The sequence below is a fragment of the Tursiops truncatus genome, chromosome 3, assembly GCF_011762595.2.
Source record: "Tursiops truncatus isolate mTurTru1 chromosome 3, mTurTru1.mat.Y, whole genome shotgun sequence".
In the NCBI taxonomy this organism is placed as follows: Eukaryota; Metazoa; Chordata; class Mammalia; order Artiodactyla; family Delphinidae; genus Tursiops; species Tursiops truncatus.
The window spans coordinates 9,405,356-9,431,462 of NC_047036.1; the positions used below are offsets into that span (position 1 = coordinate 9,405,356).

Below are 26,107 nucleotides of genomic sequence, written 5' to 3' on the forward strand. Positions count from 1 at the left end.
GATAATTTATAAGATCACATTTATTTTCTAATATGTTATTTCAACAGTCTTGTTCAGGTACAGCATTTAGTTAAATTATCAGACAAGAGAAAATATAACTGGATGGGTCCAATCTAAAATGTCACGATAGCAGTTAATGTCATCTTTGTTATATTTATAATTATTATTGTTATTATCATAACACAACAATTTTCTAGAGATAAAAGTATTGTAACAAGAAGCCTTTATAGGGCTTCCCTGGCGGCACAGTGGTTAAGAATCTGCCTGCCAATGCAGGGGACACGGGTTTGAGCCCTTGTCCAGGAAGATCCCACATGCCGCGGAGCAACTAAGCCCGTGAGCCACAACTACTGAGCCCATGTGTTACAACTACTGAGGCTGTGAGCCACAACTACTGAGCCTGTGTGCTACAACTACTGAGCCTGTGAGCCACAACTACTGAGCCTGCGCTCTAGAGCCCGGGAACCACAACTACTGAAGCCAGCGCGTCTAGAGCCCATGCTCTGCAACAAGAGAAGCCACCTCAATGAGAAGCCCATGCACTGCAACGAAGAATAGCCCCCGCTCGCCGCAACTAGAGAAAGCCTGCACATAGCAACGAAGACCTAACGCAGCCAAAAATAAAATAAATTAAAAATAAATAAATACATTTGTAAAAAAAACGAAGAAGGCTTTATAAAAGGAAATTAATTATTTAAAGAGTTAGGTTTATTCAAACAATGTTAATAAACCTTATGCATGGTACATTCTTTTCCTGTATCCTCCTGTTTACATCTGAGCTACTCCAAGAAGCTGGTTGTCTATTTAACTTTAAGAAATATGCTCCAGGATACTTAAATCCATTCTAAAACACAAGGTTAACTGTACCATTACGCAAATGAATATTCTTTCGTGAAATCGATCAGCTCAACCAGTCAGAGCATGGAGCTAACAGGGCCGGATGTATAGGTTCCATTCTTGCATCAGGGAGCCAATTTTTAACAGAGACATAAAAAAGCAACCTCTGAGACCACAGATAAAACCCTGACCCCACGAGCCACAAAAGGGTACTATTTCTCCGAAGGCCAGGCTGGAAGAGACACAGCTTTGCAGCAATCACTTGACTCCTGGAAAAACAACTCAAAAGCATCCATCCTATTGATGTTGTCACCAGGTCAGTGTTGTCACCTCAGAAGAGGAGTCATGAAAAATGGGACAGAGACGGAGCAGACAAAGGTTAAAAGTTTCCTCATAGATTCTAACCTGTTCTCTTTATCTTTTCTTTATCACGACTGGTAGAGGTTGTCAAGCAAACCGTGAAGCATGTTGGTGCCTCCTTACAGCTACTAAAGACAATGCGGAATAGGGTTCCTTTCGAATTGGCTCAGTGTTTATGGGAAACATAAAGCATTCGATTTAATGTGCAGTAAGTACCTAATAAATTTACCTAAAACCTTAGGCAGACACCCATTTTCAAATGGGCATATAGTACAGGAGCACCTTTGCCACAAAACATACTTAAGTGGTTGCTGATAATGGACAAACTATCGGATTTTTTTTTTGGCTAGGTGATCACGGTAGAAAAAAATTATGGATGAAAACACAGGAAGCCTGTTTTTCTTTTTAATTTCATTTCCTTCCGTTGCATGATCCTAAACCACCTCGATGTGCAACATCCAGAAAGCACACTTTGTTCTTACAATAGCAGCCTCTTAAAATTATATCCTTTGTTCAGGTTAAATCAGAAGCTACAGAACCCCTGTAAATTGAAGTTAGAAGGATCACATGTAAAGACACTGGATGGCGAGGTGAATTCAGGTAAGCCTGTGCTATTGGAAAGTGATTAGTAAAGAATTCATTTCAGCCTATTTTATTAACCAGATGGGAATTGCTCTATTAGGTTTATACAGCATAGATCAAGAACGTCTTTGAACAAGAGCTCTGGAGGAACAGTCTTAGGGGCTCTGCACACACGCAAACACACGGCCTTGCTTGTGTCGATGCATGCACGCACAGACGCACACGAGAGTGCGTGCGTACGCACACACGCACGCACACGTGCACACACATGCACACGCACACACACACGCACACGCACACGCACAGCCCAAAATCAACAGAAGGAGGAAAATTCCAAAGAGTCATCCAAGTCTCTTTTTCTAGAAAAGCTTTGTGTTACCTAGATGAGATTCCGCTTGGATTTTGTGCTGCCTATGTGCTTCTAGGGAAGAGCTAGAGGAAATAAAATGTCTATCTTATTTGGGCCAGAATTCAGTACAAGGCATGGATTCTTTACATGAGGTCTTTTTTTTTTTTTTCAATTGAAGTATAGTTGATTTACAGTGTTGTTTCACATGTACAGCAAAGTGATTCAGATATATGTGTGTGTGTGTGTGTGTGTGTGTGTGTGTATTCTTTTTCAGGTTCTCTTCCCATATAATTATTACGAAACATTGGGTATAGTTCCCTGTGCCATACTGTAGGTCCTTGTTGGTTATCCTTCACACGAGGTCTTAATCCTTAAGAACAAACAGTGCTCACAAGACAAAAAAAAGTTCTGGAAGAGACAAAACCAGCAGAAGAACAGCACGAGGGAAGATATGGGGCCATAAGAGGAGTTGACAGATTTGGGCAAGGTGTGCATTCAGCCGGGCTGGCTGTGGGACAGGAGGCCGTTGGGGGGGCGGGGGCGCTGCCTGGGAATTGCGGGGCGGGTGGTGGAGATGAAGCTGGAAAGCAAGGTTAGCATGAGATCACGTAGAGCCTTTCACTCAAATACAAAAAGTCTGGGCCTGGTCTGTGGTCAGTACTGTGACAAAGAAATCTAAGGAAATTTAGATATGTTTAGGCTTATAGAACAGACAAAAAAAAAATCGTAAGTAATACTGCGAGGACAAACCAAAAGTCGGTTGCCAAGGTTCCCCGTTCACATGCTTTCACGCTTTAATCCTTAACTAGTCTTATGTAGTTTCCTTTCATTTCACGCAGGAGGAAATTTAGACTTAGAGATGTTCATGAACTTAAGTGGTGGGGCGGAAATAAAACTCTAGCTTTCTGCTTTCAAATAGATAAATTTAACCGTCTAACAATGATGCCTGCTGTAATCACTGTCTTGAAGTAATGTCTAAAACAGAAATAATGTCTAAAACAGTGATTTTTTTTAGACAATGTCTAAAACATAAACATGTTTAAAACCGTGTCCCTAGGGGACATCTGACGACGCCAGAAGACAGTTTTGGTTGTCACAACTGGAAGATGCTACCGGCATCCGGGGGGCAGAGGTCAGGAATACGGCTCAACATGCTACAATGCAGATACAATCCCCTACGACAAAGAACTGTCTGTCCCAAAATATCATTAGAGCCAGGATTGAGATACCCTGGTCTAAACATGGACTGGATTTGATCATTTTTGTTGAGTAAGCATGTTATGAATCTTTTACTCCGTGATTACTGTAACAGAGCTGGCATAGGGTTTGGCATCAGGATAATTAGGCAAGAGTTCAGAACCTGAGCATCTGGCTTTCTCCCTTCTAGACTATAAATACAGGAGAGTCCCTCAGTGCTTGCTGGTCTTGGTTTCCATGGATCGAATACAGAGAATGATACCATCTATTTCATGGGACTTCTTTTTAAAAGCCACCATAAAATAATCTATATGAAAGTGAAAGTGCTTGGCAAACTATTAAAAGTTAGATATAACTACTAATTGTTACTCTAAGACTGTTATAAGGGTATATATATATATGTATATTTTAAAAATTTATATCATACCCATTTAATTAAAAAAATAACCTTTTACTGTTGTGTACTCATTTGGACATTAGACTTATTTGAAGGAATATAAGTGTAAGAAGAGATACTGCTGTAGCCTGTAGTAAAAACTGTGCATTAAAACGTGCCATTTTGAAATGATTTTTCCCCCATCTCCCTTCAGAGGCAGAGTCCTAGGAAGGGCAAAGTGTTCTGGACACAGTCAGAGTTGGCTCAGATGCTGTTCCTCTGTGAGCGTTCCTCCTGTCTGTGTCTTGTTTGCTGCTGAACCTCCACTGGCTGGCATGCGAGGTCTGCTCTGAGTAAATGTCCACGGAGTCCATCCGTTAGACTGAGATAATAATTTCTACCTTAGAGTGCTGTTGGGATGAGTAGAAGTAATATATAGGAAGCCCTTAGAGCAATGTTTGGCACACAGTGTGGACCCTCAAGAAATGTCAGGTGTTGTATATAACTAGATGAAGAAGAGAAGAATGAAAAATAAGAACCATCTACAATTTTCTACAGAAGCCCAGCTCATAACTCTCATTTGTTACTGGGCTTCACTTGAGAAATGTTCATGGAACTGGAGAATATGCAAATGTAACCTTTTCTCCATTAAAACTTGTCACACAGACCGACAATATTGTGACTAAACCGTCACTCTTCTAAGGACTCTCTGAGTTGTTAAAATTACAAGGCGCTTAGCACGGAGCTAAATAGCAAACAGTTTGAAATTTGTTACTGTGTTAGGCTGCCGATGAAACAGAGCCAATGTACTGTCACAACATTTTTATCAAGTTGACTTCCATGTCGAAAAGAGCCCCAGGGCAATCAGAGTCTTCAGAAATTCAAACTGTCATTTTTCAGCAAAGCTTTATGTCGGAGGGAGAGAGTTCACTTTTGACTGCAAGGTCAATAAACTACATTGGTAGCGGGGCTGTAGGGACATTATTTAAGGGTATGAAAATCTCAACCGTTTATAATCTTTTGAACTCTAGCTAAAAGTTTTAAAGACCATATTGGCTTTAACTTTTCCATCCAGAGTCAATGAGATGAGGTGTTTTGTTTTTTGATTTGGTCTTGTTGAAATGATGGGGTTAAGGGGATGCAGAGACAGTGGTCACAAGAATAAGTTAGGTGGAAAGATTTTTCTTTTTTTCTTAAAATGGAGATGTTTTCACGCTTGTTGACAGATAAGAACTTATCCAATGATGAACCCATGGAAGCACGAATGTCTTAATTCTCATCCCTGAACAGTTTGTCGCCAAAACAAAAAGCTGCCCTTTATATGGTTAATCACATTTATAAAACACATCTTTGCTTTTATATAAATGGCAGCACTGGAATTATGACTGCCTAGAAAGCAAACACAATTGCCATAGTTTGTAGAAAGCAGTGTCTCTCTCCAAGCTTTACATTCTGAGAAACCAACAGCGTTCATTCACTCTACCATAGTTTCTCGACCTGTCTCTGGGTGGAGCAACCATACTACTCCTTGTAGACACGTTTAGCTCCCGGGAAACTAGAAACTGGGACCCCGAAGCCAGCAGTTCTTCCCTATTGTCAGTGACTTGTTTCTCATCTAAAATCTGTATTATTAATTATACCCTCTCTTTTCAAGAAATATTGAAGCAACTCAGACGAATCACCTATGAGGATGTGGTGAAACAGGAATGAAAAATCAAGCCCACGAAAGAGAGAGAACGCAAATGCGATGAGCAAAAGGCCAGCATGCTTGCTTAGCTTGGTGCAGATTTGACTCTTTCTTTACAAACTGCTCTGCTGTCAGAAGAGAAACTCACAGAGGAGAGAAGGGGCCGTCCCTGTTAGGTGAAAGGACACAATCCCCACCACTTCATGCACCGGGAAACCGGGAGGAAAGAATCTGGGATCTCTCTACGTGTCCCGCTATTTGCGGCAGGTCTCTGGTTAGGGTACTGGGGTAGAGACTGAATCATGCTCCAAAGGTGTCCGGGTCTTAATCCTTGGAACATGTTCATGTCACCTTACATGGCAAAACAAACTGCACAGAGAATCAGAAGGTAACAGACCACTGAAGTAAGATGACATGCTGCTGCTTCTGAGAACACAGGAAGGGGCCAGGAGCCAAGGAATGCAAGGGATGCGGCACTTGAAGCTGGAAAAGGCAAGGAGAAGGATTTTGCCCAGAACCTCTGGAAGCAGCATGGCTTTGCGGACACCTTACTTACGGGCCAGTACACCTGATTTCAGACTTCTGGCCTTCAGAACCATAAGAGAAGAAACGTGTTTTTTTACATCACTGACTTTGTGTTAGTTTGTATATCAGATGCAGAGGCCCATCTGACCCCAGGATATGGCCCTCCTAAGCCTAGCAGAGACCACCCCATTGGAGTGACCCCAAGGGTGTAGTGGGAGCTGTCTGGAGTATCCCGAGAGGCACCACCTCCAATGTATGCCTCTGGGAGTCCTCCCTGACTTCTGATTATCAGGCAGACGCCTCTATTAATTTACCCTGAATTCCCAACCACCTCCTGTTTATCTATTCGGAACTGCAGCTTCTCTGACCCTCAGCTGCCTGGCTGCCTGCTTCACCTTGGGATTCAGCCATGAACCCCTCCCTCCTCCAGCCAGCGTTCACTGAGCGGCCACTGAGGATGCAGTAGTGGACGCGGCAAAAGTTCCTGTCCTTGGGGAACCTTCTAATGGTAACTGCCAATTAATTCCTGAAAGGGCAAAACATATTATTTGCCAGATAGTGATAAGTGTGTATTGGGTTGAATAGTGTCCCCCACCCACCAAATTCAAGTCCACTCGGAACCTCAGAATGTCACTTTATTTGAAACAGGGTCTTTGCAAATGTAATTCAGGACCAAGATGGGCTCTCACTGGATTAGGATGGGCCCTAAATCCAATGGCAGTGTGCTTATAAGAGACAGAAAAGGACACAAAGAGACAGAGAGAGGAGATGACGCGAAGATGGAAGCAGAGATGGCAGGGAGGTGGCTACAAGCCCAGGGATGCCAAGGATTTCCTGCAACTGCCAGAAGGAGACAGGCACGGCATGGTTTCTGCTTCGGAGCCTCTAGACAGAACCAACCCTGCCAACACCTTGATTTGGGGCTTCTGATCTCCCGAACTCTTGCAGTATAATTTCTGCCGTTTTCAGACACCTAGTTTGTGGTACTTTGTTATGGCAACCACAGGAAACTGATACAAGCGTGATGGGAAGAATAGAGCAGAGCAGACGTAGGCCAGATGTGTGTGTGCGTGTGTGTGTGTGTGTGTGTGTGTGTGTCCGCTGACACTGCAAATACAGTGGCTGTGGAAGACCTTCCCGAGAAGGTGACCTGGGGCACAGACCTACAGGTGCTGCCGGGTGGAAGGGACGTTCCGAAAGGGAGAACGGTCACAAGACACGGAGGCAGGAGCATGCTTGGCATGTCAGACGAGAGGTGAGAAGGCCAGCGAGTGAAGTGGAGCAAGTCTTGGGGACCATGTTGAGAGAGGCAATGGGGTGCAGATTACACAGCATTTGTCAGCCTCAGCGGGCCGTTGGCTTCTTCTCTGACAGCTCTGGGAGCCATCCGAATGTCGTGATCTGGTTCATATTTTTAGAGGATCACTCTGTCGGTGGTTGCAAGGATGTATGCATCTGTCAAAACTCATAAGCTGCAGGCCTAAAATGACATGTCTATTGTCTATACCTTGACAACGCTGTTATACCTTGATAACGCTGGGTCTACAGAGGGGATCCCTCTGGCTGTGGGGTTGAGAACAGACTGTGGGCGGCCAGATGGATGCCAAAGAGATGCCCAGTGAATCCCTCCCGTAAGCCCCCTCTCCTTCTCCCATCTGCTGGTCCCCATGAACTGGCGACCCCTGTTGCCTCACATCTCAGGCCCAGCCTGGAGCCAGTGGGGTGGACTGGTTAGGCTAGGACCCCCTTTTGGGGACTGGTGTCTATTATTTCAGAATAAGCAGGAGCAGTTTCAACTAGCAAGTTTTCTACCGGGCTGAACTGCAGAGAGACAAACAGTAAAATAACGGGAAAATCGGTTATTTCTGAACCATTACGGATACTGGGCACCTTAAGTAAATCTTAGCCCAGCAGTAGCCTTTTAGGGGTTGAGAGGTGAAAATAATGTAAAATGTTCAGGCAAGATTTATGCCATTATTTGCCATTTTTAATCACATGTATTTTAAGTGCCAGTGAATTTCTGCCTCTATTGAAGACTTCTAAAAGTGCATTAGATTACAAAGAATCTTATCATTTTACTGTAATACTTATTCAGTAACAATTGAGTTTTAAATACTATTTATTTATTCATTAATGCAACTAGACTTTTTCAATAAAAACATGCCCCACAATAAAAAATTAACTTCATACCTACAAGCATTTAGTTGCCCTGGAAATTCTAAAAGGGTGTGCTTAGTGATAACAGCCCAAGGGAAATGAACGACAAATTAGTACCCATAAACTTCTCCTTGTAAGCCATAATGATTTATGGAAAATGTTTATATTCTACGACTACGTACCCATTTTAAAATTAACAATCCATTATGCTTAGGAAAATCACCTGGTCCTGTGAACCTTCAGTGACAACAAGAGGGAAGGGATTTGATGCCCAAGGTCCTGGTTAGGAGTATAACATTCATGTATTTTTTTTTTTTTTTTGCGGTACGCGGGACTCTCACTGTTGTGGCCTCTCCCATTGCGGAGCACAGGCTCCGGACGCACAGGCTCAGTGGCCATGGCTCATGGGCCCAGCTGCTCCACGGCATGTGGGATCTTCCAGGACCGGGACACGAACCCGTGTCCCCTGCATCGGCAGGCAGACTCTCAACCACTGCGCCACCAGGGAAGCCCCATTCACGTATTTTTAAGCAAGTTTTTACCTTGTCAATATCAGGAGATGATCAGGATTCTACCTCGAGATTAGATTAAGAATCTGAGAGAAGGCCACAAAGGCCTGGATCATCCTCAAAAGGTTTTACTATACTATATATATACGTGTGTGTGTATTAAAGAGGACTTAATGTTAAACAATATCAAATAATGGACTAGAAATATACTGTGTATAAATCATAGAATGCAGCACACTTATTCATCAGGTAACTGGATCATCTGACCATTCTCTGTGAAACAATGAAAACAGTGCTTGTAATGATTCTGTTGATGAAAACTTCTGAACTTCTGACAGAAGTCACATTGTATTGGGAGATATATTCTAAAGGCAGGGACACCATCTCTTAAGTTACCACGGGAGGCTCCACGTTTCTGGAAGTGAGAACGTGTCCCATGGCACTTGTCATGGTGTCTTTACAAAGTAAGCTGTGAGCGCATACTTGAGGGCCGATTGCTAACCAGAGTCCGCTCTGGGCGACAGCAATTACTTTACCATATCCATTGTTGATTTTAGTCCTGTAAATATTTGAAGCATGTCTCACACATACAGGTACACCTTTGTCACCTTATTTTAGTTCTCCAAAGGATGAGAACTTAATTTATTTCAGATAACAGTGAACAGAGATACTTCCTTTAAATAAAATCTGAATAAAGTCTTAATTTCTAACAAAATTTGGTCTTAGATGAGGTACCAAGTGAGAAAGTTATTTGAAGATATTCTTTAAAATGAGGTAACCGATTGTCTGAAAATAGCACCCATGCATTGTCTCCCTCCAGAAGTATTTGATAGGACTTTTAATGAATTAGGACTAGTCCTAGGTCCTGGGGATACGAATATTGAGTCCTGACTACAAACCACTTATAGTTTAGTGGAGAAGACAGACTATAAATAGGTAATGATCATACCCTGAGTAAGAGATATTATTCAGGAAATGCAAGAGCTGCATTTAAAGCCCTTGGAGGTGACCTCTCTCCTTCAGGATGGTGCTGGATTCAAATCAGTCTAAACGATAACAGAAATAGGAATGGAAAGCAGCTCTTTTGCCCCTTTCCTGTTTGCCCATTTCTGTTCCCCTCTAACCGTAACAGAACCTAATTATAGGAATGAGATCACTAAGCAACTGAAACTAACTCCTGACTTATGCTCTCCTGAATGTACACCGGTGTCTTGTCTAACCTGTTGATTCTTCTCCTAGATGAAAAGAAGTAAGACTAGCTTTCTACCCCCAGTAGCCCCCCCTAAGCAATCCTGCAGGTAGATCACGTGGGCAAGATAACATCTGAAGAAAGAGTCAGCCAGTCTTCTCCCCAGATTGCCGGCTTTTCTGATTAAAGAAGCTTTCCTTTCTACGGACACTTGCCTCTCGAGTTATTGGCTTATGAGCGGTGAGTGGCCAAACCTGAGTTCAGTTACATTATTACTAACATTTATAAATAACTATACCATCATGAATAGCCATAATGATGGCTTGTAATTTCCAAAACTTTCACTATGTATTTTTGTTTGATTTTCTTTACATTTTGAAGTGGGAAGGGACCTTCGCTGGCATTTCCTGTGCTTACTGTGGAGACGGGGAAACTCAGGTCAGACAGTTCAGTGACTTGACCAAGGGCACAGATGAGTCTGTGAATGGACCCTGGTGCCCAATTGTCAAGATTCAAAGCTTCATCAAAGTGACATTTGCCCAAGCTAACTCGTCCATCAGTCTGTACTGCAGTGCACTCAAGCCTCTAGCTCCAAACATTCCGGCCTCTGGACTGTAGCAGTCAGTAACGTGGGAGCATTATTATCTAGTAGAAAAAGCACGTTATCTAAGAAGGAAGAGAGCGCTAACTCCTATGGTTTTGCGGATAATTTCCTGACGGACACGGGGTCATGGGGTGTAAGGAGGTGGTTATTCAGGAAGAGTAAACTTCAAAAACCAAGTGGCTAGCATGTTGATGCCATCCAGACAAGACCATCAGGACCACACGTGCCCACGGCTTGTTGCTCCCAAGAAAGAACCTACATCACGGGACTGTGGGGCATTTCACTAAGACGGTGTTAGAACATACTTCCAGGATTTGGGCTTCGTGCTTTGGGCAGATTCAAGGCAGCAGGACTTTGTTCTGGATTGGCTGCTGCCAGGATGAGGGGGAAATTCTGTGACTGGGTATCTTAAAGATTCTTAGAAGAAGGAAGAACGGAGCAAGGCTCAAACCATGACTGGTGAAGAAACAGCAGTCATTCAAATGATCCAGGAAGGTGGTTGTTTTCATCAGTCTGTGGTTCAGACAATGTTCATGTTTTGTCTGTGTTCAGACATGAGTATAAGGGGGCCTTGATTTTGTCTGGAACCATCATTGTGGCTCATCAGAGTGGCCTCATAAGATGTTTATATTCTGTGAAATTGTCTACGCTCAAGAGAAAAACAGGCCTCACTGTGGATGCCTGACCAGCTCTTCTCTTTCTTGGCCACGAGGCCTGGGCTGCCCAGTGAGAACCAGGGAAAGGGAAGGGAAGGTGCTAAAGACAAACGTCCTTTTCTGACACTGGCTGCCTCTGCAGAGGCGTCACTCTGGGGGTTAAATGGTGTTGTTCAGCTCTGTCAACATGAAACGAAAACTACAAGTGACAAGAAAAGGAAAGAAAAGAGAAGAAACCAGTGGCTCTGTCTCCATGAAGCCACACTCCAACTCTTTTTGTATCGCTGACTGGTTATTTTGCAATCTTGTAGACAGCAAGTCAGACACTTGGGTATAAAATCCTGATGAATGACTTCATGTATCGTGTCTCTTAGCACTTTTTGTTGTTGTTACCTGAAGAAATGCACTAGGAATGGAAGGAAAGATTTTGAGAGTCGTTGTTTAGCTGCTAAAATAGGGAAGAAAAAAAAAAACAACAACCCAAACCATCGACATTCAGTTAGGTCTGTTGTTACTAGTGTCCGTATCAAAAACACGCTTATCTAGGTCTATTACTTCACGTTGCTCTTAAAGGGATTCTAAAGAAGCTGTGAATACTCTGGGTAAACTCTTAACGTTAGAAAAAAGAATACAGTGTTCAAGTGGCCATTCACAATTATTTCTCATGACTAGACATTAGGTGCAAAGGAATTCCATCCATAGATATTTCCTTTCATCATATTTCACAGTACTTTTGCTACAAAACTATTAATTTACCTCCATTTCTGGTGTCTGGATGTTTCCAAACATAAAATGCAGAGGATATAATCACCTTTTATTTTGAATAAAATAACCAACATTGGCTGTTTATTAGTAGCTCTTACAGATGATGGGTGAAAGGGGTAGGGAGCGGCCAGCTGTATACCTCTATACTGAAAGATTCCATACATGTGCAGCTGAATACATTAAAGCTTCTTTTTAAAGTGCCACAGTAAAAAAAAAAAAAAAAAAAAAAAGTAAGAAGAAAGTATTTCTTTCAAGATGATAGTGTTCAATAACCTTTAATTCCTACACATTGATGAAGTCTTAGACTAGGCTTTTATTACCTCTGTGTCCACCTAACTCTCAGTGGAATGGCTGTGATTAATTTGAAAATGAATCGAAAACTGCAATGAGTTTAAAGACATTGTTACCGCTGCCACAGACTCTTACAACTTAAACCGAGGTAGATGGGTGGACATGGCTGATGGAATAGTTTTGATTACAGAAAAAAAAGAGCAAATGGCAGATAAATATAGTTTCCTTTATGCAGATAATAAAAGCATACAATGTTTCTTTTACATTTTTCCACTAATTAACAATTACGGTTTCTTCATCAAACATTTCTTTATTCACTAGAAAAACATTGCTTTAAGTTCAGCAGCAAACTGAAGCCACAAGGAAACAAATAATTTGGCTCTTGAAGAAAACTAATTTAATATTTAATTGTATACATTCAATTTTTGAATCAAATACTTTTTCTTTGTGAGAAGTGACTGAATACAATAATTGGGCAGAGCTTGACTTTGTATCATTTCAGAGGCTCCCAAACCGCATAGATCACAGGGCCCTTTGTGTCTGTCAGTGTTTCACATGGTGCCCCTGGGCCCAAAGAGATGCCTGACCATTTCATTTGCTAAGGAGTCAGATTGGGGCGTGGAGGCGAAGATAAATCAGGAGCTTGGGATTAACATACACGCACGACTATATGTAAAATAGGTAACCAACAAGGACCTGCTGTAAAGCACAGGGAACTCTGCTCAATACTCTGTAATAACCATACAAGGGAAAAGAATCTGAAACAGAATAGATACATACATACATATATATATATATATATATATATATATATATATATATATTTATGTAGAACTGAATCACTTTGCTGTGTACCTGAAACTAACCCAACATTATAAATTAACTATACTTCAATTAAAAAAAAACAAAAAAGGAGTCAGGTCCAAACAACTTAAGAATTGTCTCTGTCTTGATGAGCTAGTGCCTTCTGGGCTGCACACTTCTCAAACCTTGACATCAAACATTGCCATCTTTGGTTCCTCTCCTGACAATGTTCACAAGGCATTTGTGTTTTTTTTAATTAATTTATTCTTTTATTATTATTTCTTTTTATTGGAGTATAACGGTTTTACAATGTTACCTTAATTTCTGCCATGCAGCAAAGTGATTCAGTTTTTTTCTTCTTTAGATCCTTTCTACCAGTAGGTGTTACCTTTTCTTTTTAAAATATTTATTTATTTTTGCCTGTGACGGGTCTTAGGTGCATCATGAGGGCTCTCTAGCTGTGGTGCGCGGGCTTGGTTGCCCCACAGCCTGTGGGATCTTAGCTCCCCGACCAGGGATCAAACCCACGTCCCCTGTATTGGAAAGTGGATTCTTTACTGCTGGACCACCAGGGAAGTCTGGGTACAATTGAATTTTGAAACTGAACTCAGTCAAACTCATGCTTCACTTGGCATCTGACAGATGCTGTGTGATTTTGCTGTGTCGCCCTGGGGCTCCTTGGCACACAGCTTGGGAACAGCAGTAAATGAATGGTCCTTCCAATAGCTATGACCTAAACCTAAATAAGGAATTTTAGCATAACAAAGAATTATTGGGGAAGGGGAACTTTATATTGTAAGTTTAAATATGGAATTTCAATTAAGTGACGCAGAATATAAGTTTAATGAACAAAAACACCTGTCATCTGGGAAAATATTCTTACTCAGTTGTAACAACTTCTCCTTTGGTAAATGTTTTCAAATGTATTATTTTATGACTTTTAAAGGCCTGAATCAGCATTCCTTAATGATTCTTTCAGTATTTAAAAGATGCTTACAACAGAATTTGGGGAGGTACCAACATTTAAAATTGTCTTCTCTTTCTCTCTTTCTTCTCTTTAGCAATAAAGAGTATAGTAAATGGACTCATGAAATGTTCACGACAAAAATTCTACTTTAGTGCCAGTGGCATTACTGTAAACACTTCTCTTATTACATCCAACATGCTCTTAACTGTCTCAAATTGCCGTTAAAGTTTTCATTCGTGCGCTTGATTTTGAGGGACCTCCTGCATACGCACTTCCTGCCCTTGCTCCAGGGTCTCTGTTGGGCTCTATGGACTTAGATTGCCGGATAAGAAATCTCATGAGGGACGAGAGAGCCATGGAAAGCAAATGGGGTCAGTGATATGAAAACTCTGCTCTCGGGTGACTGTAACAGGCACTCTTTCTAGATTTGACTGAACTGGAATGAACAGAGACTGTACAGAGAAAATATTTTATCCACTACCTCCAGAGACCATTACAGATTTAATAATCAGAGAGAATATCTCCTTACACAACATGACTTGACATTAAGCACTGACATGACTGTCCTTCGCACAAACAGAAGTCAACGCAGTGAAGAGCTCACGTTTACTGAGCCCCTCCTGCATGCTCGGAGCTGCTCTGGACACCTTACCTACTTCATACCCACTGCAGTCCCATCAGGGCGGTGCCATTAACATCCTGATTTTATAGATGTAGCAACTGTGGCACAGAGGGCTTTACAACTTGCCTGAAGTCCCAGAGACAGTCGAGTGACGGGGCCAGAATTAAAATTCAGGGAGATTTGGTTCAGAGCCCACGCTCTTAACCAGGATGCTACACTGTCTAACCAAACAGTTTTCATTACTATTTCGACAAACCACTGGAAGGTAGAAAGCATCTCTATCCCTTAGAAATTAGGAGAAGACAGAATTCATCTAAATCAGGACTAACACCATGTCTATTATGTATTTTCCAGTGGCAACTGATTTCTCTCTTTAAATCACGAATTGTATCATTTTAAAATTATCAATAACTCACACAAAGACATGTTATATCGCCGACTTTTACAAAGCGGCAACATTATTTTTAAGCACGCATGTCTGTTGTGCTTCCTCTATTTACAATTTCAGGCAATACTGTAAGGGTCCCAGGTCTCAGAGACAAGTGATGGAACAGAGAATGAGAGGCCTTACCGGAGAAAGAGCAATAACATTTTCCAGATACAATACATTTTCTTAATTTCTATTCTTCTACTAACCTTAGTGTTCTCCCATTTTTGTCTTCCATAAGGGATTTTCTATGCCAATCAAAATCTGCTGGTTGGGATTAAATCCAGATACGTTCTTTAAAAAAGGTCTGATATAAACTAGTTCTTTCTTTACCCTCAGTATATTCATTTATTTATATTTATTTACCCGATGTAATATATTACCTTATCCCCAAACTATGTAGTATTTTCTATTAAAATCCACTATGAGAGGGCTTCCCTGGTGGCGCAGTGGTTGAGAGTCGTCTGCCGATGCAGGGGACACAGGTTCGTGCCCCGGTCCGGGAGGATCCCACGTGCCGCCGAGCGGCTGGGCCCGTGAGCCATGGCCGCTGAGCCTATGCGTCCGGAGCCTGTGCTCCGCAACGGGAGAGGCCACAACGGTGAGAGGCCCGCGTACAGCAAAAAACAAACAAACAAACAAACAAATTCACTATGAGGACCACATAAAGCTTTTCACTGCGTGGATGTTCGGAATATGATGACTGTCTAAACCTAATAAGCTAAAATCTTGACTAGATCTTTTAAATTTACATGAATCACCCCAGTTTTAATATATCTGACTTAGCAGAGTGATAGGCCTTTGTAGTTGCTAAATAAATATTAGTAGTCAATTGAGTTTTCTTCCCGAGGACTCTGTAAGGTAGGGTCTATGATTATCTTTACTTTAAAGATGAGGAGACTGCGGTTCAGAGAGTCTAAGTGATTTGCCCAAAGTTGGTAGAAGGAAGCCCCAAGCGTCACCTTGGGTTTCTATAAGTCCATAGCATATGCTCACTGCATGAAGCTGAACCCATCCCATTCATGGCTGTGGTTCTCAGGGATGGTTAAGGAAGCTGGACTTTGGGCACAAAGGAGTAATTTATTCACAGGTGGCGCAAAGAATACTGTTCCTGTTTTGCAAGATAAAATTAAACACACTCAAGTTTTTTGGTGTTCTGTAGGGAGTGTCTGACTTCCATCTAAATAAGTAACAGAGGTACAGGCTGTGCTCAGAGGCAAGATCTCAAAGAAGGCTTTCTTCCACTAGGTCACAGGAGAATGCACATTTCCTCAAGTTATGAGAGCACTGAGATTCATTCTACCGGGGATGTACAAATGAAAAAGCAGAAGATTTTCCTGTTTTTAAAATCCAAACAGAAGGTGTAATATCTATGAAATATTTCTCGAAGTTAACAGAAGCAAGTATCACCCTCCTTCGCAGATTTGAAAATACTTACGGTTGACTAAAATGTTATGTTCGGTTTGATAGTCAAGACATCAGCTATAAAAGGCACTACTTTAGGTGAAAAACACTGACAAGTCAGCTGAGTGTCTTCATGGCTCAGAGTAATGCCAAGTGGTTTGGGTGGTGGTTTTAATTTAAGATCTGTACCCTGGAGGACGCCAGAACTCAAAGTTTAGGGATCCGTTTTAAACACCTTCCCTTCATCCCCTATTATGTATGTGTCATCGATGAGTGTTTGTACCTACGCCTTGGCCTATTTATGTTGAGTCTCTGAAATACTTGAGACTGTAAGTGACTGCCTATTGTGTGATTTAGAGGCTGGAATCAGTAATGCAGGGGAGGGGATGGAACAAAACTAAACCTTATTTATGGAAAACATGGGCCTTTCCAGCTGCACCCGAGACTCCCAGGTCTGGGCTCCTTCCTGCTGCAGTTTGGCATCCAGCTCTCTCCGAACACCCTTCCCAGAGAGCAGACTGCATCTGCTGGTTTTACACACAACCCAACCAGAACTTCAGGCAGGCAAGTGTATGACAAAGAAGCATCTTTGGATCCTAGCTGTTTTTCTGTTCATTTAGCAGCTGGGGAGATAGCAACTATTTTTGGGAAAAGACTCTTAGAACTAAAATCACCATAATATTATAACATAGAGAAGAAGTCAATCTTGTCTCATTTTCTCTGAAATGTAAACTCCATAAGTTGCCATGAACATGATGGTTACCCAATCTAGAAGGATGCTGATGAAGGGCTAGGCAGGCACCATTATCCCATAAGAACACGACTAGTTACAAGGACTCTTTCTTCTTTACCAGTTGGGAAGAAAATATTACCGCAAATAAAAGAGTCCTTATTAAGTTCCTCCCTCTCTCTCAACTCGCAGTATCCAATCAGACACGAGAACTGTAAATTCAATTTCCACAACAGTCCCATTGCTGGAGCCGTGGCCCACGGCCTCATTACTCCTTGCTTTGAAAACTGTGACGTTTCCTAATGGGCTCCCTCACTCCAGGCTGGAACCCCCAGTTTATCCTGCACACTACCACTGCTGTGTTCTAGAAGCTTTAAAGCTGCAGTGCTTCTAAAGGCGACCCTAAACGTCTCACGGACCTTCTAGAAACCCTGCACTTGCATTCCTTCACTCACAGGACTTTGCTCCAGAAAAATCCCCATACACCGGCCCCTGCTCCCTCCCACCGCTGTACTGTTTGTAGTTCCCTACTCAGGCCTGGCAGCGCCACCTCTTCCACTGCTAACTTGGCTCATTTCCCATTTGCCTGGCAAATGCTATTCTGCACCAGCATTAGTACCTGCAAAAGCCCTTTTCTGATGACAAAGAAGTCGATAATATCTATAGCGATATTGGTACGTTAGCCTACATACTATCACCTGTGGGTCACACCACTATGGAGAAAATGGTATCTAGTTCCTGACACTATGGAAATTTCTCTGGCTTCTCTTGTGGCAAGCCAACAGAGTTTGTAGCACTTGTCACCCTGAAATTTTACACTTATCTGTGTAACTGGTTAATGATGGTTTTCTTCACTAGCGAAGCAAACTCCAGCGAGCAGGGGTCATGGGGTTTTTGAACTCATTACCAAGCTCCTAGTGTATATAAGCACACCGGCTCATGTTTAGTGGGTACTCAGTGAACAAATGAAATTATTCCAAGGTAAAAACATCTCAAGGACAGTAACAGTAACAGTAACAGTAACAATGAAAGAAAGTATATAAGTGCAAATATCATCTAAGTGCTAACTAAATAGTTACCTGCTCCCTTGCTTGCCACACCTCCCTGACCCCATTCCTTCATTCTTCACTATTGACCGAGTGTCAAGGAGACACAGCGAATAATGTTAAGATCGCGGGCCGCCAGGAGCTTCGGTCTGGGAGGCTGAGGAGTGAGGGAAGAGGGAGAAGACACACGACTAAGGCAGGTCTGCTCACCCTCAGCACTACGGACTTCTGGGGGTGGATGATTCTGGGTTAGGGAAGCGAGGGGCTTCTTTGGATTGTCAGATGGTTTTGCAACATCCCTGGCCTCGAACAATGAGATGCCAGTACAGGCATCCCCTTACACCACTTTGCTTTCAGGAAAGACCTACATTAGTATCTGTGTTTACTAACCGAAAGAAATCTGAAAAGGGTTTCCCCTTTTACAAAAAAAAAAAAAAAAAAAAAGGCAAAAAGTGAAAATTCCTTCTTCGCTTCACACCATTTCGGCTTATGGAAGGTTTCCTAGGAACACTTTACATCATGATAGTGGCTTAACACTATGACAACCCCAAATGTCCCCAGGTATTGCCCAATATCCTGGGGAGTGGGGTTGCAGAATCACCCCCTGTTGAGAACGACTGGCAGACTTTTGATGCCACCGGAGAAAGGCCACAGGAAACTAATCGGTTCCGGTCCTATGACGTAGGTCTCCGCCAACTCCTTTCCTGCTGATAAAGTTGCCGAAAGACAGAGTAGGCTTCCTGCATGGGATTTCAGGGAGTTCTGGTCTAGAATTGTGGGTCTGAAGGAAAGAGTAGGGGGAAGGTGTACAGTAAATACCTCTTTTACCTTCAGTTCAGGACCTAAGCGAGTGCGTAGGCGTCCGCCCTGCATGAGGCGCAGAGAACCCCGTGGCAGGTGGCAGGTGGAGAGGGGATGTTCTAGGACTTCGTCAGCCACCCCGGCGGCAGACTGATGGCCGACAGGCCTCCTACAGCACAGCCTGCCTTCTCAGAGCTCACTACAACTGTGGGCTGAAGGGACGACTATTTTATGCTGGTTCCCCACAGGCAGCTCTGCAGTCTGTGCATATATTTGCAAGAAAAGGCACCTGGGTGTCCCGCTACTAAACAACTCTCCTCATGCCTTTTAACATCATCGTCGTTCTCCTGTTACCCTGCCAGACCCTCCTCCATCAAGGACTAGAGCTGGGGTCGCTTTTTCAGTCGTTACATTCCTGGGGTGAATAAAGCTCTGCAACTGATCTGGTGTCTCAATCAAACTGAGATCTCACTGAAAGTCAGATCCTTTCAGCCCCGCTTCCATGAGCACCGTGATGGCAGGAAGCCAGCCTGGTACCTCAGGCTTAATGGATTTCCTGTAACAAACCCCAGACATCAGAGCAGCACAAGACCCTTCCCATCAGGGATCCCGTCATATGTTGCCTTGTAACAAGGACCACAGGCAAGGCAGGCAACAGACATATGGGCCAGAGGGGCTGGAAAGCTGGTAAAGCTGAAAGCATTTGGAGGGGCTGGCTCCGGACCCTGCTCTCCTCAACTTTATCCCCCTGGAAACATAGTGGCTTCCATCTGGTTACCTCAAACCCTTTCAAACATTAACTTGTCAACACTGAAAAATAAGCGTATGCTCAGGCACCAGCTTGGCAGGGGAATGATTCAAGGGCACACGGGAAAATCTTAAGCTGAAAAAGATTTCCACGTTTTAATTATTCCACCAAGTCAAGAGCATCTGGTCATCACTTCATCCTTATTAAAAGGAAATCACCTCGGGCTTCCCTGGTGGCGCAGTGGTTGAGAGTCCGCCTGCCGATGCAGGGGACACGGGTTCGTGCCCCCGTCCGGGAAGATCCCACATGCCGCGGAGCGGCTGGGCCCGTGAGCCATGGCCGCTGCGCCTGCGCGTCCGGAGCCTGTGCTCCACAACGGGAGAGGCCACAGCAGTGAGAGGCCCGCGTACCGAAAAGAAAAAAAAAAAAAAGGGAAATCATCCAATCTTGGTAAGTTTTTGGCTACTCTTCATTTTTGCACAAAAAAAGGTTTTTTAAATTTTAATTGAAGAGGTTACACAAAACACTAAGTAATTTTTTCATCTTTGGAATGAAAGAAGGTCATTGTATCTGAGACAAAAGGATATAAAAGAAAGGAAACAATCTTCACCATGATCAAGAGAAAAAGCAGTCATGCTTCCGAAGTTTGTGAAATTCAAAAAAATAAACCCCCAAGAATTTTAGGTCATTTAAAACAGTATTCCTATGTTTAGATTTCATAAGGTTTTAACCAAGGTGCACTGAAACAGAAAAGGTCTGTATATTCTCCATAATCTTTTATTTACTCTTTACTTCTGATTTCCCTCTGCATACAAAAGACCAGCGAATTAGAAGATTCTCGTGTCCTTCTCCTGTTTTTCATTTATCTCCATTACCTTAACTGCTGTTTCTTCATAGATACTGTGAAGGTTAGTTTTATACATCAACTTGGCTAGGCTACAGACCCAGTTATTTAATTAAACACTAATTTAGGGGGTGCCTTGAAGGTATTTTACAGCTGAGATTAACATTTACAAGCAGTTGACTTTAAGATTACCCTTGTTGGGACACAGGGCAAGCCGTCCCAAATATGCCAAAGTGGCACATTGATTATTTTGAATTAAAATGACTTAAGAAACAGCCAGTGCAAGAAGGACACTCTGACCCTCCCTTCTGTCTCCCTGAAAGTAGGAAACAAATCTCCCATGTAAAAGGTACCCTCCCTGTACAGGAGGTGGAGAGACATTCTTACCACCAGAGATAGGGAATTCAGGGCCAAGAAGCCTGTAAAAGCAAACCTGGTTGGTTCTTCGCAATTGACTAACACAAGCCCAAGTTTCTTTGTCTTGTCAGTTCTTCACAAATTCGTTGTTTCTTTGTCTGAGAAGCAGAAAGCTGCCTGCTTTGGCCATGTCTTGGGTTCCATATCCACGAGACCTCTGTATGTACAACTTAAATTTGATTTTTTTTTTGTTGTTATTCTGTCTTGCGGCAATTTAATTATTAGACCAGTCAAAAGAACTGAGAAGGGCGGGGGTAACTTCCCCCTCCCCGACAGCTGGCATAGTCAGCAGGATACTGGCTGGACCCTGTTTTCCCGTGAGTCTGCTGCAGCTTAGAAATCCTGGGGCATCTGACAAAGGCCTGCAGAAGGTAAGATTTCTTACCAGATCTCTCCTGCAGGGCCCAGTGTAAGGGAAAGTGGTAAGAATCGTTTTTCCCTCTTTCTGCACTTATATTAGCAAGAGAAAATATTTGGGGAACTAGTTCCTTAGATATAACCACTCTGGCATTGAACCTTTTCCTCCCAGGGATGGTCACTGTTTTTCTTTGTCTTTTATGTCACTTGTCGTAAGAAGGAAGAACCACAGGGCTGAACAGCAAGAAGAGTCCCTGTAAATCTGCTGTCCCTGCCAGCCTTACAGGCTGGCGAGTTAATGGTTCTCACTAGACAGGTGTCCATTTAGACCAACTTTGCGGTGGGTTCCCTACGTAAAAAACCAGATGAGGTTTTTTCCTTTCATCTTGTTCTGTGTCCTGAGAGCTTGGCTTTATGACCATCCGGAGGGTGCCCTTAGCAGGGTGCACTTTGCTGGCCAAAGAGACTAAGGTTCTGAGACATGAAGTCACAAGCAGAACTTCGTCTAGCTGTGACAGCTCTCAGGGGAGTTTGTCATAAGGGGTTCCAATCCATAAGGGGTCTTTGTTGTCTCAACCCCCTGTTGCTTTGTTAATGCCGGAAAAATCCCATTCCAGTAGCTCTGCCAGGTGACACAGATTAGCGGGTTTATATCTGGAGGCATCTCCCGTTCCTTGAGAAACTGGATATACCATTTTCACTATACCATTCTTATCACCTGTAACAATGAAGGGCTTTTACTTTCTTAGACTAACTCTGAGAGTAAACTTTCTGGATCTTTTGAGGACTGCCTACTCTTGTGGGACACCTCGAGGATCTTCAGTTAAGCCATAAAAAGGCTTATTGGTTTGAGTCACTATTTGAGATTACTGTAAGATCCTACTCAACAATGGCCAGACAATGGATCCTAGGAATGGACTATATATATATACATATATTTTTTTTTAAATAAATTTACTTATTTTTTATTTTATTTATTTTTGGCTGCATTGGGTCTTCATTGCTGCACGCAGGTTTTCTCTAGTTGCGGCGAGCGGGGGGTTACTCTTCCTTGCGGCGTGTGGGCTTCTCATTGCGGTGGCTTCTCTTGTTGTGGAGCACGGGCTCTAGGCATGCAGGCTTCAGTAGTTGTGGCTCGCGGGCTCTAGAGCGAGGCTCAGTAGTTGTGGCGCACGGGCTTAGTTGCTCCACAGCACGTGGGATCTTCCTGGACCAGGGCTCGAACCCGTGTCCCCTGCACTGGCAGGCAGATTCTTAACCACTGTGCTACCAGGGAAGTCCCAGAATAGGCTATATTTAAAAAGAAAAAATATAGAGAGCTTTCACCTAAAACCAAATTAAAAAGTGGGTTAAAAAATATATATATATATATTATACATATATATAGTATATAAGGGTTAGCCTTAGGGATGCCCCAATAAGATGAAAGAAGAGAAATTAGTTTCTTTTTTTAAGATTTTTATTTTTTTGATGTGGACCATTTTTAAAGTCTTTATTGAATTTGTTATAATATTGCTTCTGTTTTATGTTTTGTTTTTTTGGCCCTGAGGTGTGTGGGATCTTAGCTCCCTGACCAGGGATCGAACCTGTACCCCCTGCATTTGGAAGGCGAAGTCTTAACCATTGGACTGCCAGGGAAGTCCCAGAAATCAGGTTTAAAACAAAACAAAACAAAACAAAACAAAACAAAACAAAACAAAACAAAACAAAAAAACCCAATGTAAATTCCCCTTCTTGAAATCCACCCTGATATCCTCAGCAATTCCCTCAGGCCTTCCTACAAATAATCAGAAAATGGATCAGCTGGAAGCCAGTATTCAAAGGCTAATAGAAGCAACTGTCTTTGTCTTGCAAATCTCCACAAAACCAGAAATGCAAGTCACGGCCCACCTATCTTTACCAGTCCTCAAACCCTGCCTGTTCCTCTCAAAATGCCAGTAGATGTTGTAAAAGATCAAGATACTGGGAACAACATTGTCCTCTACTCAAAAAAAAAAAAAAAAAAAAAAGTAATTCCCTAGACTTCTGATAGTAGATAAATATGCTTTTATATAAACATATTTTCTTCCTCTGTCTCTTGAAGGTGTAAATCTTACCAAGTCTTTAAAATGTAAACACAGCCCACAATCACCTGATAATGAAAGGAAAAAAAAAAAAGAAAGGGAAAAAAGCCTTTTTAAACACAAACTGCTAAAGTGCCCTCTTTGCTCCAATTCTAAATCACAGCCTCCTTAAGACTGCTTGTCAGGGGCAAACACAAATCTTAAAAGTCTCCTCCACAAATAATAAAAGACTTTAGCCATCTCAGTGAGTAAACTGAATTTAGTCCAACTGTTCGTTACAAACTGGTGAATTTTGTCTTGTACCTGACTCATGGCTAAAATTTTAAAATGGAAGTTAAGAGAACTCTGTGTCTGTCTGTATGTCTATATATGCACATTACAGGTATGGTGTTTTTCTACCTTGAGACGGTATTGCCAAAATTATTTTGTAAAAGAGCTCTACTTAATTGACTTAAAAATAAAGAAGTGATTATATGAATTAAAATATAAGAGAAACCAACCCAAATGCTTTTCAAGTTCACCTGGTCTAAGATTAATCTTTAATAAGCTGAAGCTAGTTTAAGGATGTTGGTTTAATTAAAGCAGGCATACTTTAAAGTTATTAACATTGAATATAAAGCAAACAGGCAACTTTTATAGTACCCGAGCTTCTTAATCAAATAAGTTCACGTTACGAAATTTGTCAGCAAAAAAAAGTAGCTTGGTATGATGAAATGTTCATGAGTAATCTAAACCCAATTGTTGAAAACAAATTAAATAAATGTAAGTGGAATAAAAGTTTTTAGGTGAATTTTTAAACAATAATTGTTTTATGGTATGTTTACTTAAAAATAGGTACCCAAATCTCTCTGGTGGCTTACACTGTTAAGAATTTTGCTAAGTTAAATGATAGAATTTCATTGGATATCTAGATCATTTCTAAAAAAGATAAAATATTTGAACATTAATTCCTCAACCCTGGTTTATCTACTTTTGGCTTCTTTTCACAAAAGAAATAAACATAATATGATCTATTAGTAAGCATGTTTTATGACACACTGAGAAATTCTCTATGAGAAAGGACATGCTTCTAGAAATTATAAAGAGCATTTACACATTTGCTAACCCACAGAATGTTAATGTAAAAGACAGCTCATAATTGCTTACTTTTTAGTTATCACTAGAAATTAAAGGTTTCTAAGGGTTAAAAATTCTAATATATGTGAATAAATCTCCTAGAAATAATAAGGGAAGCAATTCTGTATGCAAAGAAAATAAAACGTATTTGGGGATAAGAAAAGGTATGAGGTATGGAGATGCATTTTCTTGAGAAAAAAGAGAGTATTAAAGCTGGTTATTTTAAGAACAGGAAAAAGAACAAGGGACAAACCTAATATGAACACAGAAAGTTATAGAAGTTTTATTGAAAAGGAATCTTGGGAAAGGAATTTTATATGTGATCAAGCTGGATAAGATTAAATGCATTTGTTATAAAGGTTTTAAAAACAAGCTTTAATATCATTAGTGTACTTATGTAAATGTGGTATTTAATTGTTTTCATCTGCTGAAAGAACAAAGTTTACTTGGACTATTGGTCTGCTCCTGGTAAGCCAATGATAAAGGTTTTCTTTACCTTTTAAAGTAATCTGCCTATAAACAAAACAAAACAAAAACAAAGATTCTATGGTTTATCAAAACAATACCCTGTGTTTGCTGTCTTCATCAGGCTTTTGATTAGTTTAGTAAACCAAGTCTTTTCAATGTTAAAAGAGCTAAGACATTTTACAACTATGTAACCTTCTGAATTTGCCTAGGATGTCTTTGCCACCTTGGTTAACGCATAACTAAGCACTGTTTCACAGTGACCTATTTGACCAAGTGTTTTAAAACCTTTTGACATTTTGGACAAACTTCCCCAAATCAAATTCTAAGTAAGTCTTACTGACCTGGAGGTAACTTTGGGGTTTTCCAGAGGGCCCCTGGAACACTCAAAATATTTGTTTTACCTCCTTATAAAAGAGAGATATTAAACTAATTAGGCTTATTTGGAATGTTAAATTACATGGAAAGCATTGTCAAATAAGTGATGATAAGCTGTCTTGGGTTATATTGTATGGGTAAATGTTAGTAACATAAATGTTCTAGAAATTATATGAAATTCCTAAAATTTGTATATGTTGTGGTATAATGTTATCATTCAAAGTTGTAGTCATTATCTGAAATGTTGTCTGTCACAGAAGTAACCAAATTGCCTTGTCAGTTCCATCATTAGAGAATCAGATCTTTAAACATGAAAATTTGTCATTTACCATTATTGTTTTGCTCAGATGCTTTTACAAAAGCTTCTTGCAAATGTGTTTTATCTTCAGAGAAATTCATGAGAAGGAATCTAAGAAGTACTCTAGAATACAAGTTTCTGATAACCTTTAAATCATAACACTGAACTGGGTAAACGTTTACAAACCCTAATTGAAAAAAAAAGAAAAACCTTATGGCTTCAAAACTTTCTAACAAAACAACAAGCAGCAAAAGAATTAATTACATGGGAGTGAATGAACTGATGAGGATGATTATAATTTTTAATGTTTTGTTTTCAAATTTGAAACTGCTGATTTTGTTTTGTTTTGTTTTATTTCCCCAGATTTAAAGAAACTTCCTGCTCTTTTCTCTTAAGCTAACTATGACTTGGAGAAATTTGGTAAATTATACCTTTGTAAGTGGAATAGAAACATTTATCTTTTTCTCCCTATCCCATCCCTCCAGAATTTAGAAACTCTCAGTGAGCATTCTTATTTTCTTGAAAATATATTTATT

At 41.3% G+C, this 26,107-nt stretch overlaps 1 protein-coding gene across 1 annotated transcript in view; it reads right to left on the minus strand.

Annotated features, from left to right (window-relative positions):
• Window positions 1-26,107, minus strand: part of CTNND2 (catenin delta 2) — a 776,118-nt gene that overhangs the window by 257,663 nt on the left and 492,348 nt on the right. The window lies entirely within an intron of this gene.